The sequence below is a fragment of the Trichosurus vulpecula genome, chromosome 7 (genome assembly GCF_011100635.1).
Source record: "Trichosurus vulpecula isolate mTriVul1 chromosome 7, mTriVul1.pri, whole genome shotgun sequence".
In the NCBI taxonomy this organism is placed as follows: Eukaryota; Metazoa; Chordata; class Mammalia; order Diprotodontia; family Phalangeridae; genus Trichosurus; species Trichosurus vulpecula.
Genome location: NC_050579.1, coordinates 260,906,238 through 260,921,978, shown reverse-complemented (window position 1 = coordinate 260,921,978; position 15,741 = coordinate 260,906,238).

Genomic DNA, 15,741 nt, shown 5'->3' with positions numbered 1-15,741 from the left:
CATCCCCCTTTCCCTTCTTCTCTTGTAGGGCAAGATAAATTTCTACGCCTCATTGCCTGTGTATCTTATTTCCTAGTTGCATGCAAAAACTTTTTGTTGTTGTTGTTTTTGAACGTCTGTTTTTAAAACTTTGAGTTCCAAATTCTCTCCCCTCTTCCCTTCCCACCCACCCTCCCTAAGAAGGCAAGCAATTCAACATAGGCCACATGCGTATCATTATGTAAAACCCTTCCACAATACTCATGTTGTGAAAAATTAACTGTTTTGCTCCTTCCTAACCTATCCCCCTTTATTGAATTTTCTCCCCTGACCCTGTCCCTTTTTGAAAATGTTTGTTTTTGATTACCTCCTCCCCCCGTCTGCCCTCCCTTCTATCATCCCCCCTTTTTTATCCTCTTCCTCCTTCTTTCCTGTGGGGTAAGATGCCCAACTGAGTGTGTATGGTATTCCCTCCTCAGGTCAAATCCGATGAGAGCAAGATTTACTCATTCCTCCTCACCTGCCCCGCTTCCTACAGAACTGCTCTTTCTGGCCACTTTTATGCAAGATAATTTACCCCATTCTATATCTCCCTTTCTCCCTCTCTCAATATATTCCTCTCTTTTCCCTTAATTTGATTTTATTTTTTTAGATATCATCCTTTCATATTCTACTCACCCTGTGCCCTCTGTCTATATATATATATATATATATATATATATATATATAGACAGAGGGCACAGGGTGAGTAATACATACACCTACATATATATATATACATAGACACACACATATGTATATATATGCATACACACACACACACACACACACACACACACACACACACATATATATATATATATATATATATATATATATATATATGCATATTCCTTTCAGCTACTATGATGTTGAGGTCTCGTGAATCATACACATCATCTTTCCATGCAGGAATGTAAACAAAACAGTTCAACTTTAGTAAGTCCCTTATGATTTCTCTTTCTTGTTTACCTTTTCATACTTCTCTTGATTCTTGTGTTTGAAAGTCAAATTTTCTGTTCAGCTCTGGTCTTTTCACTGAGAAAGCTTGAAAGTCCTCTATTTTATTGAAAATCCATATTTTGCCTTGGAGCATGATACTCAGTTTTGCTGGGTAGGTGATTCTTGGTTTTAATCCTAGCTCCATTGACCTCCGGAATATCATATTCCAAGCCCTTCGATCCCTTAATGTGGAAGCTGCTAGATCCTGTGTTATCCTGATTGTTTTTCCACAACACTCAAATTGTTTCTTTCTGGCTGCTTGCAGTATTTTCTCCTTGATCAGGGAGCTCTGGAATTTGGTGACAATGTTCCTAGGAGTTTTCTTTTGGGGATCTTTTTGAGGAGGTGATCTATGGATTTGTTCAATTTCTATTTTACCCTCTGGCTCTAGAATATCAGGGCAGTTCTCCTTGATAACTTCTTGAAAGATGATATCTAGGCTCTTTTTTTGATCATGGCTTTCAGGTAGTCCAACAATTTTTAAATTATCTCTCCTGGATCTATTTTCCAGGTCAGTGGTTTTTCCAATGAGATATTTCACATTGTCTTCCACTTTTTCATTCCTTTGGTTCTGTTTTATAATATCTTGATTTCTCATAAAGTCACTAGCTTCCACTTGCTCCAATCTAATTTTTAAGGTAGTATTTTCTTCAGTGGTCCTTTGGACCTCCTTTTCCATTTGGCTAGTTCTGCCTTTCAAGACATTCTTCTCCTCATTGGCTTTTTGGAGCTCTTTTGCCATTTGAGTTAGTCTATTTTTTAAAGTGTTGTTTTCTTCAATATTTTTTTCAGTATTTTTTTGGGTCTCCTTTAGCAAGTCAATGACTTGTTTTTCATGGTTTTCTTGCGTCATTCTCATTTCTCTTCCCAATTTTTCCTCTACTTCTCTAACTTGCTTTTCCAAATCCTTTTTGAGCTCTTCCATGGCCTGAGACCAGTTCATGTTTTTCTTGGAGGCTTTTGATGTAGGCTCTTTGACTTTGTTGACTTCTTCTGGCTGTATGTTTTGGTCTTCTTTGTCACCAAAGAAAGATTCCAAAGTCTGAGACTGGATCTGAGTCCATTTCTGCTGCCTGGCCATGTTCCCAGTCAACTTACTTGACCCTTGAGTTTTTTGTCAGGGTATGACTGCTTGTAGAGCAAAGAGTACTTTGTTCCAAGCTTGAGGGGATGCACTGTTGATTTCAGAGCTATTTCTATACAGCCAGCTCTGCCACACCAGCACTCGTCCTTCCTCAAGAACCGCCAACCTGGACCTGACGCAAATCTTCAGCAGGCTCTGCACTCCTGCTCTGATCTGCCACTTAATTCCTCCCACCAGGTGGGCCTGGGGCCAGAAGTAACTGCAGCTGTAGTTCTGTAGCTGCACCACCCCTGCTGCCCCTGGGGCAGTGGCCAAATGGCGAACTCTGTCCCCCACAGCTTTTCCCACTAACCTTCTCTGTTGTCTTTGGTGTTTGTGGGTTGAGAAGTCTGGTAACTGCTACAGCTCACTGATTCAGGGTGCTAGGGCCTACTCCGTCCCGCTCCCGGTCTGGTTGGTCCTGCTGCCGCCCATGCTGAGCTCCATTCCCCTCCTCTCCGTGCATGATAGACCTCATCCAGTGACCATCCAGACTGTCCTGGGCTGGATCCCTGCTTCCCTCTGCTATTTTGTGGGTTCTGCAGTTCTAGAATTTGTTCAGAGCAATTTTTTTATAGGTTTTTGGAGGGACCTGGCAGGGAGCTCATGCAAGTCCCTGCTTTCTAGCTGCCATCTTGGCTCCACCCCCAACATGACACTTTCAAAACAGTCCTGCTACCTCAAATAGATGAAAAAAAAAGGAAAAAGACTCAAATGTACCAAAAAATTTATAACATCTCTTTTTGTAGCGGCAAAGAACTAGAAGCTAAGGGGAGACCCTCCTATTGGGGAATGGCTGAATGAATAATTATGATGTATAAATGTAATAGAATATTATTATACTGGAAGAAATCACAAAGGAGACAAATTCAGAGAAACCTGGGAAGACTTTTATGAACTGACAGAGACTGATATGAACAGAATCAGGAAAAAAAATCCATAATAGTATTTTAAAGACTTAAATCTTTGAAAAATTTTGAAAGACCTAAGAACTCTGATCAACACAATGACCAATTATGATTCCAGAGGACCAAGGCTTAAGTATGCTACCCTACTTCCTGACAGAAAAGTTAAGAAGAAACAAATTGAACTTTATATTTTTTGTAAATGGTGATGCAGGAATTTAGTTTGGTTGACTATGCATATTTGTTACAAAGCTTTTGTTTTTCATTTTTTCAGTGGCAGAGTAGGAGAGAAAATAGATTTTTGTTATCAGAAAAAAACTTTTTAAAACTATTCTACAGTTATTGTTGACTCTTTTTTTCCTCTGTAAAAAATATTGTCATACAGCATGATTCTCTGGGAGGGATAGAGGGAGGGATACATGGGATACCATGGTGATGCAGCTTGTTAGTGCAGCAGATAGAATGCTGGGGCTGGAGTCAAGAAAACTCATCTTTTTGAGTTCAGATCTGGTTTCAGACGCTAGCTGTGTGACCCTGGGCAAGACACTTAACCCTGTTTGCCTCAGTTTCCTCATCTGTAAAATGAGTTGGAGAAGGAAATGGCAAACCACTCCAGTATCATTGTCAAGAAAACCCCAAATGAGGTCATGAAGAGTCAGGTGAGAATGAAAACTACTGAACAACAAATGGTGATGAAAGAAACAGAAGATATCAATACAAACTTTTTTTTAAAGTCTTGATTGACTGTACTTACTTTTGAACTTCCTTCAGTGAAATTTAAAAAAAAAATCCTTCAATGGCCTTCTTTTTTTCTCCTCATAGAGGAAAAAAAAACCAAACAAGCCTAATTGACTACAACAAATCCACATAGTGGCCATGTCCAAAAATATGGGGGTTTTTTGCTTTTCATTTCATTCAACTCTCTCTCAGGAGGAGGAAAACATGCTTTATTCTAGATCCTCTGGAGATGTTGCTGGTCCTTGTTTTCATCACAATTCTCAAGTCTTTTAAAGCTGCTTTTCTTTACAATGTTTTCATTGTATAAAGTATTTTCCTGGTTCTGTTCAGTTTACTGTCTATTACTTCATTCATCAGTTCCTAGGATTCTAGTAAATTTCTTTCACGATTTTTTATAGCACAATAATATTGCTTTACTGTATCCATAGGTCCATATACCACAAATTGTTCAGCCACTCCCCAACTGATTGCCCCTCCCTTAGATTCTAGTTCTTTTCTTTTTTCCCAAAAATTCTCCTTTCAGGGTTATGAAATTTGTTCTGTTTTTGACTGTTACCTACCTGGTATCATCCTCTCTCTGAAACCTTCCCTTCTGAGATTGGTATATTTCTACACCAGTGTGTGAGTGTGTGTGTGTGTGTGTGTGTGTGTTCACACATTTTTTGTCTGGTTCAGATATAACTGTAGTTCGTCTGATGTGTGTTCCCCTTACCCTTTCCTCCATGTTTGTAAAATCTCCTTCTCAAGCACATTGATTATAAGAAATAATAAGTTGGGTTTTTTTAGTTGAATCAAGCTCTTTATTTAATGTTCCAAAAAATATTTAGTCAAACAGCCCAAAGCCTATGTCATCATCGGACTCCTCAGATTCTTCTTTTTTGCTTCCCCTTTCTTTTTCTCCTCAGCTGGGGCAGCCGTGCTAGCAGGAGCAGCCGGTCCAGCAGGGGCAACACCACCAGCTGTTCGGGCAGGTCCACCAACTCCTACATTGCAGATGAGACTTGCAATGTTTACATTGGACAGGGCCTTTGCAAATAATCCAGGCGGGAATGGTTCAACATTTACACCCGCTGCTTTAATGAGGGCATTGATTTTATTCTCCCTGACTGTAACCTCATGTGAAGGATGAGAGTAGAGGAGAGGCAAGCTGGCTCGGAGGTGGCCATTTCAGCAGAAGGATGAGGAGAGACTTGTTTGTAGAGGTGCTAGTCGCCAGCTGAAGTGAGGGTTCACTCCAAGGCAGCCTTAGCTTCCGAAGAAGAACTAAGCACCTTACAGACAGAAGAGAAAGCGAAATAATAAGTTCTATCCCCTTATTCCTCCTTTCTATATTAGTGCATTCCTTTTACTTTCCCTTCTCTTTTTCCTCTTAAAACCTTCAGAACAGAACCAATCTACACCTCTATTTTTAACTTACTGGAACTTCCCTTTAAAGACACTGAAGTTCTGAAAGGATCCTTGTTTCTTCTCTGACATTAGCATGTTTAGCATGACAACATGACCTTTTCAATTGCTTAAATAAATTTGCCATTCTAGTTTTCTCTAGGTTCTTGTGTTTCTTTTTCTTTGTGTTTCTATTGATCTCTGGTCTTTTCATCAGAAATGTTTGAAAGTGCTCTATTCTGTTAAAGATTCATTTTCCCCCTATAAGATTATTCTCATCTTTGCACAGCAAGCTATTCTTGGTTGTAAGCCTTGTCTTTTGCCTTTTGGAATATTGTATTCCAAGCTCTCTACATTAGAAACTTCCGAGTCTTGTATAATCCAGACTATGGTTTCTTGATATGTACTTTATTCTTCTTTCTGAGTGTTTGCAATATTTTTTCTCTGATGTATAAGGCTATGATATTTTGGGGACTTTTCTCTTTGAGGTTTCTTTCAGGAGATGATTAGTGGGTTTTTCTAGCTTCACTTTGCCTTCTGGTTCTGATATACTTGGGCAGTTTTCGTTTATAATTTCTTGAAATATAGGGCCCAGATTGGTTTGGTTTGGTTTCTTTTTACTATCATGGCTTTTTGGAATACCGGTGATTCTTAATTTGTCTCTCCTTTACCTGTTTTCTAGGTCAGTTTTTAAAATAGCACATATCTTATGTTTTCTTCTATTTTTTCCACCCTTTTGATTTTGTTTGTTCTTGCTATCTCATGAAGTCATTGATTTGTTTGGTTTATCTAGTTTTCAGAGAGTCTAATTAACACTTGAGTAATGTATTTACCACTTCCTATTCCAAGCTATTTACTCTCCTTCCAATTCTTTCCTTAGAACTTTCATTTCATTTTTTATCTTTTGCTTCATATCTTCTAGGTATTCATGTAGCCCTGAAGGAATTTCCAACTTTTGAGTCTCTGCTTGTAGTTGCTACAAAGTTGTTTTCCTTTTCTAGGCTATATTTTTGGGATCTCTGGATCTATGACAACTTTTTATACTGGTTGGGGTCCTCTTTGGCTTACTCATCTCTCCAGCTCTAGCTCCTGAATTGGGGCTTCATGCCATAGCCAGGCTCTGCCCACCGTTATGCTTCTGGGCCCCACTTTGTCTCATTCTCCGTCACCTGTGTTCCTGTGCAGACCTCCACCCCCTTGGCTTAGGCCTTGTTGGATCTTTTAGGTTCACAGCACTGGCTCTTCAAGGTCCTCTATGGCAGAGGTATCAAACTTGCTGCTGGTGGACAGAAGCAGGTACCAAATTAAAATTGTGAAATGTTCAATGAAATAAATAAAAATGTAATACAACATAGATAATGTTAATTTATGATTTTCTAAGTCAGTACGCAGCTACCAGGGATCTGTTTCTACCTGAGTTTGACATCATTGCTTTATGGCATCTCAGGACAAAGTACTAGGGACCTTGGAGCCCCTAGAATATCCAGTTACTATAGGTTTCTGATGCCCCTGGGACTTTCTCAGAAAAGTCCTCTGTTCTTAAATCCTCTGGACACAGAGCCCTGAAGGATATCTGGCTCACTTCTATTGGCTTGCTTTCTTGATCTGGCATTGGCTTTGCTAGTGGACCCCTTTCCTTTTGCTTATGGGCTTGTGGCTGACTTTTTGTATAGATCTGGGGCATTCTTTTTTTTCTAATTTTAAGATGTTTTTATTGACATCTTTCGTTTTTAACATCATCTTAGTTATCATCAGTATCCCTCCCAGAGAGCCATCCTATGTAACAATATTTTTTTAAAGACCAAAAAAGAAAAAGAGGGGAGCACCACATTCCCTAATTCTATAATGCGTATCACACAAAGCCCAGCTTTCCCCTCCTTATCTATCATGAACTCTAAGACAACATGGTCATTTCTTCCCATTTCTATTTCAATGATAAGTTCTCCTCATTAAGCTGGGCTCTAAAAGATGAAATTCAGTAAGTGAAAAGAAGCAGGGAAGGACATTTCAACTAAGGGACAGAGAATAGTCCAAGTTGGTTGGAGAATAGAGTTTGAGAAGGAGAGTAACATCTGTTAAAGCAGAAAGGTGAGATAGCACCAGATCACAAAGGGCCTTGAATGTTAGGCAAAAGAATATGAATTTAACTTAGTAGGAAATAGGAAATCACTAAAGATTTCTGAGCAGAGGAACTCAGTTGAATGTATCCATGAGGATTTTTTGTGGCTGCTGTATGATGGATAGATTGGAGGAGGCAGAGAGTTGAGGGAAGAATACAGGCAAGCGGTAAGTGAGGTAGGGTACTATATTAAGATGATGGCAGTGGAAATGGGGAGGAGATGGATTCAAGAGATTTCAGAAGTAAAACAATCAGTTTGGTCATTGTCTGGATGTGGATGGTTAAAGAGAAGGAGGAATCGAAGATAGCTTTAAGGTTATCTTAAGGCAGCGGTTTTCAAACTTTATATAACAATACCCCTTTTTTGTATAAAAAAGGCCATGTTACCCCAACTTTTCATAGAATAATTTACACAAATAAGTTTCAGCAACTTATTTTTTGTAACATGGTTGACTCTGGCCATACTGTCTCATGGTCACACTTATTGCATCTTTCCACTCCCTCAGTATTCTCAGGTACTCTCCCAATTTGGGAGTCTTTTTTCTCTGCCCATCAGCTTGAGCCCTCATTGGCTGTGTTCTCCCCATTTTTAAGGGGCCAATGACTAGCACCCCAGCTCCACCAAACCACAACATCGGACAGCTTTACAAGGCAATGTTTACTTCAAAGGTATAGTAAGAACAAATGGACAAACATTTCCCACAAGTTAGTTTAGTTCTTACCATTGTCAGCAGCTGAATTCTACTGGGCTGGAGACCCCCACTCTTGCTCCTCAGATTGTCATTGCTGGCCTGACTGCAACACCCAGCCTGGACTCTTGGATTCTCAGATTCTTGTGATTTTGCTCCTTGCCCAGACCGGAGACACCACTCTAATAAATGAGTTTTCTGAGCCACATGACCTTGGGCAAGAGGTGTTGGAAGTTGGGAGGCAGAAGGCCCCAGGGTGTGGGTGAAGGAGTCACCTTGCTCCAAAGGTGGGCTGGAGGGAGCTCTAATGCATATGCAAGAGCTAATTGTTAAATTTTCTGTGTGAGCATTCACACTTCAGGAATCTGTACTTATCTGGGTTTGATTTATTGTTTTATGGATTTTCTAGACTTAAGAAAGTGTTAATAATGCAGAATAAACTTAGAACTGTATGGGCATACATCCTCCTCACCTTTGTTAAATATTTCCCTTTGTTAAATATTCTCGTATTGCTGTATAAATCTTGCTTGTGCTCAATAGGAGGGCAGTAGAAGTCTCAGGGAAAAGAAGATATCACCTGACTAAAGGCCTGGTAACTGTAAGGTAGAAATAACAAAGGAGGAGGAGGAGGAGAACAACATGCATTTACATATCATTTTCAGGTTTGCAAAGTGCACTACAGCTATTACCTTACTTAAGCTTTACAACACAGTAGCCTTTCTCCCTCAGGTTGGAATAAGTAAAAGTCCTGGCCCATGCAGACTCAGGCCATTTGTAAGGCAGCTCCTTAGCCAGTGAAAAATGTCTCCTCCCAACCACATGGGAAGCCAACCATGAAGCTCCAGGCGATCATAAGGGAGAATCTCAAAAGGCACAGGGCTTCAGGACATAGGAGAGATGTGGGTAAATGGGTAGGTAGGAAGAAAGGAAGAACAGGTCAGAGAGGTCTTCCTTTTGTACATGACCCACTGGGGTAAAAATTGGGAGAAAACCCCTAAAGGTTATGGGAGTTAAGTGTGAGGATTTCCGGGTACCGATCTTAGAATGGACCCCTATCTATTGGAAGGGTCAACAGGTTTTTGCTCAATTTTTATATATACCAGAAGTAATAGGATCAACAATTCCTCTATGTGGTAATCTGGAAATGCAATTGATGTCACCTGAAATTTATTGTTTCTGTATTTCTAAAATTCTCTTAGATTGTGAAGTTTGAAAAGACCATTATGTGATTTTAATCTGAGTTTGATACATGTGAATTGGGTGCCTTTAAAGGATGTGATGAAAATTTGGTAATTTTAAGCTGTCATATTTGGTTTAGAAATGCATTTACCTAGACTGAAATGAGTAGTTCAAATTTTACATACATAATAATTTTTAGGGCATTATTACATTTCTATAGTATATAGTTGCATTAGGTTAAGAAGTTAGATAATTGCTGTAACCTAAGAAATTATAACTTCCAAGTTTTGTCTGAAATTTCAATTGAAATTGGTTTTGCTATAAATCAAGTATTTATACAAAGGCCTTGTTGGGTCCTCTTGTAATCTCTGTCAATTCAGGATACATTGTGAACTGTTAAAAATGTGGTTTTATAAACAGTAATCTTTTCTTTTACAGTGCTAAGAGTATTGGGGCCTTAGAAATTAAAATGTTACCACTAGTGATTAAAATAATTCCTCTTATAATCTAGATGTTGTTAGATTAAGAATTGTACTTAATTAAGAAATTGAGGTTGTTAACTCAACCAAGGACTTTTGGATATTCAATCTTGTGTAAGTATAAAGGAATTCCTATGGACAAAGCTTTTAAAGTCCTGGTAGACTTTGTTATTGTGATAAAGCTAATTTAATTGGGTATGTAATGTATAGAAATTAAGTGTTTTCCCCATTACAACACCTTTTTGACTAAAGAATTTTTGTGATATCTAGAAATTCTGTAATAACAAAGAATTGAGTTGTCATAATACTTTGAAAAATATAGGGGTGTGATTTTCAAGCCTATATCATCTAAAGATATATTTATGTATGTTAATCTGGAGGGTTATGGACTAATTTGTGATGGCACTTTGGGAATTTGTGAATGAATCCCAATGTTTAAAGGTTATTTTGTTTTAAGAAGGAGAGAGACACATCTCATTTTAGAGCTGTCCAAATAATTTTTCTTCATGAAAGTTTAGTGACAATCCCTGTTTATTATATCAGGATCTATAGAAGCCTTGGGGGAGGGTGGTTGAAGGCCCATTCAATGTCTTATTCTAGGTTTTTGACTGAAAGAAAGAACAGTAGGGGTCAGAAGCCTCCAAACTTGGCTTCTTAAAAGTCAGCAGATAAGATTAGATTTGAGATGGGATTTGGTTCGGTAGTTTTCATTAGTGAAACTTGCCATCTGATGTAAAAGAACCCACTCTCGAGGTGAGATGATATGACGATTTTTTTATGGCAGATCTCTGTAATCAGAAATAAGCCCGTAGTGACAAAAGGGAAGGTATCTGCCAGAATCTGTTACCATTGTGAAAGAAGTTGGTTTTATGGAGGAAAAATGGAAAACTGGATAAATGCAAATATGTGAAATCTTGTTGTTTTTAATCAAATGACTGATTACATTGGTACTCTTGTATAGCCAAATGAAAGATAATATGGCTTCTAAAGTATTAATGGGAATAATTTGAGAAAAAGGGAAAGGAAGTTTTATGAGACAATATTGTTTACAAATGTAAGGGTGACTCATTATCCTATAGACTAAGGCTGGGATTTAAAGTTATATTGTATCTATGTGAGATAGAGTCCTTAGATGTTTTAAAGTGATATAAGAGCAATTAGGTATTAATACAAATAGTATAATTAATCACTGGAACTAAATCAGAGACGTCTTCAGTTTAGGGAAAGGAATTTGTAGAATATTTCTGTATTAATGGGAAAAGTTAAATGTGGATTTTCTAAAACATAAAGATAAAGTTATGGTTCAATTCTTTCAGATCAGGTATAATTAGAGAAGAATAGAAAAATAGAGGAGAAACTGATGCAAACGTGTTAGAGCAGTAGCTTATGATCTTAATGGGAAGATTTTATGAACAAGGGAGGAAATGCATGCAAGTTATTTAGAGCTAGCTTTAAGGATGTTCCTTAGGTAATAGTCACCGATCATTGGAACTTGTCATTCAAAGACTTAATGGGACTGCTAACTGACTGTTTTTCTGAGTCTAACTCCAGGTGTGAGTATCCAAGAAGGCTGACCCAAGATGCCAGCAGCCCTGTGGGAGGGCAGGCATGAGCTGCAGGTATGATTTCTTGGCAAAGTTGAGGGGGCAATTGTTCAGCATGTGCTGAGGTGGGACCATCTTGACCTGATGCCTTAACTGAAACCTGGCAGACTAAGCCTGGCTCAATGCAGCTTGCAGTTTGACACAGCCTCTGCCTCTGCTTGGAGTTGATAGGAAGCTAGGGAAAATACGGTACCCTTACTCTAAGTCCCTACTCTCTTGGTGGCAAATTTCTATAATCAGAAGGTTTAGTAAGTCTATTAAAATAATTGATTATGGAACATCTTAGATTACTATAGGACTGGGACTAGTGTTGTTAGGTTTTTTTCTTGGCAATGGTGTGGAGACAATTAGGTCAAGGGCTTGTGAGAATATTTTGTTATTTGGTTAATATCACGCTTGTCTAAAGCTTTGTTACAATTAGTAATGTTAAAAGAAGAATGGCTTGTGGTTTATTTTGTAAATGCCATCAAAGAAACATGGCATGACTAAAAGTTTATGATGTTATATGTACTGTGTTAAGAATTGGTTATCTAATGTATTTATGTATGTGCTGGAGTCGGCTGGCTGTTAATTCCTTAGTGAAATATCATCCTCCTGGTGAGGAAATGTTAATGTAAAGTATGTTAAGTAAAGTATATAAAGAGTTAATGTAAAGTATGAGGAACTGGGTTCTGATGTAAATTTCTCAAACATGGCAATTGGCCAAAGTTCCAATTTTGAATTTGTAAAAATGATCAGGGTATAAGGATTAGAAAATTGTGCCAAGGTAACTTTTGTAGGAGAATGGAAAGAAAGCTGGTTCCTACAAGAAGGCAAGAAGATGCTGGAGATGGCTGGAACAAATACCAAGGACAGAGGACTTCACTGATGTTGTTCCCTGCCAGACAGCCTTATGGGAAGAAGACTTTTGAATCTTAAAGGGACAATTGCATTATCATTTTCTTTTGGGTCTCTGTATCTGATTTGTCGATGCGTCGATCAATCCTTCCCATATTTAAAGGGGTGATGATTAAGCAGAAAAATTCAAATGAGAAAGAGAGTAAGGGAATATTAAAAATGTGGAAACAAAAATTTGAACAGAAGAAGAGGGGGAAATTGTAAGAAATGGGAGGAGGAGTTTTGTTTCCACAGAACTAAAGGTGTACTTCCCCCGCCTTCCCCACCCCAGCTTTAGCAGAAACCAGGCCTCAAGGTCGGTCAGGTGAGAGGTCAGAGGCTTGTACACATGTGCATGCTTTTTGAGAAGGCAGTCTGGGGAATTAGAGAGGCCAAACCTGCTTGAACCAGTTCAAGCTTATCTAGGGTCTGGTCTTGGTCAAGAATCCAGGCCTACTGATTTGCATAATTTGCATATGTTAAAGAGGGAAAGTAGGGGAAGTAAAAGAATATAGTTTAATCCTAAACTAAGACAAGGAAAATCTAATTAACTTCACTTTTGCTTCTGTATCCTTATTATCCTACCTATATAAACTGTATAACCTAGGAAAATTATGTAAAAAATAAAGATTGTAAACTAACCATAACTCTAGCTGGAGTGGAGGGAATGGTTACCCCTGCTCCTGCAGCTCTACCAATGTGAGTTCCAGTAAGCACTATACCTGCCCACTTGAGGAGCATAATGAAATGCCTTCTTCTTCCCACTCTGGTCTTGAGTTCTTTGGGTAAGAAGGGGCAAATCGCATGGATCTTCATAAGGTCAAGTGAAGGGAAGCAATGGGCAGCAGAAGCTTGTCCCAGATTTACTGCCTGATCTTGCCTTGGTGTGTCCTGTGATCTCTACTGCAGTGTTAAGAGGGCTACCACTCCTGATTCTCTTGGGGAACCCTGTGGTCTGCACAGCCTTCCTAATGGGACATCACTTGGAACTTCCGGCCCTGGCTCAGAAGCCTTGTGATCCTACCACCATCCTAAGGGGCCAGCACTTGGGTCCTCCTTAGGGTCTGACCCCTAGGAGGCCCTGTGATCCCCACAAATTGGGGGAGGCTACCACTTGGTCTTCCTCTGGGAGTCCTGTGGTCTGTACAGCCTTCCCTAGGGATTATCACAGGGTTCTTCCTCAGGACTTTGGCCCTGCCTAGGAAGTCCAGTGATTCCCAAAGCCACATTTCTCATACTCTGTTGTATCCACTGGATATAGGATTATAATACCATATATTTAGAGCTGGAAGGAAACTTTAAGATCATCTTTTTCAAACCCAGTCAAGGAAACTGAGGCCCAAAGGGATTGATTGACTTACCTAAATTCACATGGGTAGGAAGTGTGAGAACCACATTTGAATATAGTTGCTCTGACTCCAAATCCATCAATCTTTCCACTGTACAATGCCAATAGAGAAATAGGGCAGCAGGTGCTAGTTCCCTCTCTACCTCCAATCTTTAAAACTTCCCACTGAGATGTAGTAGGAACCCAGGATAAGGAGTGGCACATGGGCATAAGGTTGCTCCATCTCTGAGTGAGCTCTATTAGGGCCTAGGCTATCTGGTACATATTCTAGGCCTGGCACTGGCCCTGACCTGGCCCAGGGAACTACCTTTACCTTGGGGTGGGAATGGAGGGCCTGGGATTAAATCAGGGAAGAGTAGCATTGGAGTGTCCCATGGAGCAGCTACCAGGTGTAGGGGAAGGGGTCTGGCCCAAGCAACTGAAATACAGGTTGGTGATGCCCAATTATTATGGGGGGTCACTATTATTATCAGGGGTCACCTCGCCATAAGTGCCCATGCTGTGCTTCTAGTGGAGGATTCCAGTCCTTTGCCTTTGTAGCCAGAGCATCCAGAGAGCTAGAGGAGAAGAAAGTTGCCAGGATAAAATGGGTAGAGGAGGGGTTTGGGGGTGGGAGAGGTGAGGGAGGGTTGACACTCCTATAGCCAATGGTTGAGCTGGACACCTACAGCCCAGTGATGGAAGTTCCATTTTTGCCACCCTCCAGCTACTGGGTTGGAAAGGATGCACTGGGTTAACTTTCATTGATTTTTAGTTGAATTTATTCTTATTGGAAAAAAAAAAAAAGAAAAGGACTCACCAAAGATCACAAGGAAATACCTTTTCCTCTGTGTCCCTCAACCCTGCACAAAAAAACCTTCCTTGCCTTTTCCATAACCTGACTCAGCACCTCTCTTCTGCTTTTCTAGGAATAATGCTTCATTCTTAAGCAATCAGGCTCAGTAAGTGGACAATTGGATGACCTCTATACACAGTTCAGTCTTTAACTTGGCCCCGCAGCCATTTCCATATGCTGTCTCTCTCTCTCTCTCTCTCTCTCTGTCTCTCTCTGTCTCTCTCTCTCTCTCTCTCTCCCATTATTCCAATTATTCCAGGTGAGCCTCCTACATTCATTCCTAAGGCACCAGTCTGATTATACCACTACTCTGCTCAAAGCCTTCAGTGACTGCTAGTTACCATATCAGGATAAAATACACAAGCCTTAACCTGACACTTCAAAGCCCTCTATGATGTGGCTCCAATCTATTTTTCTTACCGTATTTCATACTATGCCCTTTGATCCTGTCCCTTTTCTAGCCACAGTGGCTTACTGGCTATTCCTCGATTTCACCTTGTCCATTTCAGCTCCTGTGCGTTCAAATATACAGCCTTTCCTCACATTTGGCATATTCTTCTGGAAGCTTAGGAGAGGGTTGGATAGAGTGACAGACCTAAATCAGGAACAACTGCCTCAGTTTTTTTAATCTGTAAAATGGAGAGTATAGCATCAACCTCCCAGAGTTATTGTAAGGATCAAATGAAGTTAATGAACCTATGTGAAGTATTTAGTAAACTTTGAAGTGCTTCATGAATGCAAGCTAATTATGATGATGATGACCCCCCCCCACCCCAAGCTGAAAGTGGTCACCCCTTTCTCATAAAGCACCTTGGGTACACTCCTACTTTCCCCTTAGACATCCTAATTTGTACCATACTTGTTTTTGTATTTGTAGGCTCTCTTCCCACTATTTGAGTGAGGGTAGGGATATTACGGAGTTATTTTTTTCCCCTCCTTTATAACCCCAGCACCTAATTCAGCGCCTATAGGAACTTAAGGTTTGCTGATTTGAATTGAATTATCCTAATCAAAAACTCTTTGCTGAGCCCTAAATTGGAATGTAAGATATATAGGAATCTGAACACACAGTCATCTAACTAATCATGGAGCTATTCAAGGGAAAATAATGAGTTCTGGGAAAATATAAGAATAAGAGGAAATACACGCAAATAATAGTTAGCCCCTATTGCCTTAAATTAGTAATTGTTCCGACGGAGAGTTCCAGGGAATGGCAATGTCAGGAACTAATCACTCTCCTTCCCAAATGTCCCCTCTCACGTCTATTTGTCACATAACTCAGTTCTGTTTAACAAACAAGTTAATCTCTGTTTGGCACATACTCTGATCAGATTTATGCTCTCTGGGGCAGTTTCACACCCACACAAACAGTATTCTTTATTTTATATTCATCATTGTTTTATGCACTCTTTAATCAGGGATCTAAAAAAAAAGGCAAACATG